Below are 2,094 nucleotides of genomic sequence, written 5' to 3'. Positions count from 1 at the left end.
GCTGAACTCTGGGGCGAATGTGTGGCTCTGCAGCTTGGGAAGAAGGGGACCCTCCCCGTGAGTCACGGGGGCCTCCACCTGGCGAGCTTACCGGGGATGGGAGGGCAAGGGAAGCGGGGTTCTGAATGGGGGAGAGAGAGGTATAACGATGCCTCTTCAGTGGTGCAGGTGGTGGAGCATCCTTGCCTTTGGGAGGGCAGCCAACCTTCCATCATCGTGTGGCTGAGATTCCTGCCTGTCTCTTCTGGCTTTAAATCATGCGGGTGATTCTGGGGAGTCAGGTGTTTGGAGCACGGATCCTAGCAGGGCCTCTGGATTCTCAGGGTGCCCTTGAGAAGTCGCTTCTCATGTGGTGTTTCATTCTTCCTCTCTTTTAGAAACATTTGTCATTTAAGTCTCAAAACAATGAGCCTTAAGTTTATGGTGTCCTAATGCAGAAGGTACTGTGGTCCTCTGGACTTTGCTGGGTAACTGCAGAACTCCCTTGCCTGGTCTCTTTCCAAATTACACCAGCCTTTTGGAGTCTGTGTAAAAGTGAGATCCAAGGTACAGCATGTGCAATAAAGCACATCATTTGATTGCTCTTAATTACTACATTTCCAGTTTTCTGCAGCTAATGCAATCCTTGTGCTATGTCGATCTTTGTGTTAAGCACTCACCTTCTCTGTTCCCAGTGTTATTTTGTATGTTACTCTCTTTTATTAGTTTATCCTTTGAACTATACAGTTAACTTACCCTTTCTTAATTTATTTTTTCATATTTCTTAGCTTTCTCCCTAAGTTTTTCCTTATCTTCATTTTCTACTTTGGTTCCTGAAAAACTGAGAGTTTGGCTAGTGACAGGAGTGTCACTGGTGGGAGCTTTGTCAATCTGCATCCTGTCCTCGCCCATCAAGCCATAACCCTTGAAATTCAATTAATTGAAACCCAAGAGATGAATAAGAGATGGATAATGAATTCGGGTTATTGCTGCAGTTCAAAATTAATATTACTCTTTTACCCAATGAAACAGATGCTATTGAAGAAGGAACAGGTATTCACTTTAGCTTTTGGGACCAGAACTGGGGACCATCAAATGAAACTTATGAGAGGCTTGTTCAAAACTAATGCAAGAACATAGCTCTTAACCGTGGGACTCCTGGGCGCAGGATGTTAGAGGGTAAAAGCTTTTTATGTGTCCAGAAAGCATTTTAAGAAGATTAATGAAAAATAATGTGTTGAAGGCTGTTAAATGCAATGCATTGCATTTCAACGTGGCGTTTCATACATTGCAACAGGCTGAGGAAATTGCTGAGCTGAAATGTGTGGGAAGCTGGGAGGGTGTTCTGGACATTAGTATTTCTCCTACTCTGCCGTAAATGATCTTTATTTGTCTGTGTCCTAGGCAGAGTCCTGGTTGAAGTGCACATTTGTCCGACCTAGCATTGCTGTTCTTAAATGGAGATCTTGAAGCCATCTCAATTTCTGGCTAGCCTAAGTAGGGGCTAAAATGTACCAGTAAACCTTGTCACCTCTTTGCGTGTTCTTACACCCTTTTCAGGTCATTGAAAAAATGTTAACACTGGATTTTGTATTTCTCTCAATTAATATTTTTTTTCTGCCGCCTCAAACTTTCCAGTTTTCCTTTTAAAACATGAAAGGAGATCTAAAGGCAAGTGCTGTTTTCTAAGATAATTCTACTGGCCTTCTTCAACTAGGTCTTTTTGCCACTGCTTTCCTCTGGGAGTGCACGTTTTACTGGTTGTCAGCTGCTAGTTTTCGTCATACTTTGAAGGAATTGCTTTTGTTCCTGCTTGTAGAGTAAGGACTTCAGGGTTTTGGTTTTGTTAAACTGGTCTGTTTAAGCCCAGCATAAGGACTCTTGGCCACTGCTCAGTTCCACGTGGTTTTTTGTTATTTGCCAGTCCTTGCATCTTTGCTCAGTACTGTGACAATCTTTGTCACCTTTGGGTTTTATCAAGAGTAAAATGCTACCTGCTGTTGGTGGTGGAAAAAATTAAAATTGTTAGGTCTAGTTTAGACGTGATTCTCCTAGACTCTTGCTGGACCACTGCTGTTTGATTCTTTGCTGACAACTGGTATCAGGGCAGGGAAA

The sequence above is a fragment of the Buceros rhinoceros genome, unplaced genomic scaffold (assembly GCF_000710305.1).
Source record: "Buceros rhinoceros silvestris isolate BGI_N320 unplaced genomic scaffold, ASM71030v1 scaffold34252, whole genome shotgun sequence".
In the NCBI taxonomy this organism is placed as follows: domain Eukaryota; kingdom Metazoa; phylum Chordata; class Aves; order Bucerotiformes; family Bucerotidae; genus Buceros; species Buceros rhinoceros.
This window is presented reverse-complemented; position numbering follows the sequence as displayed.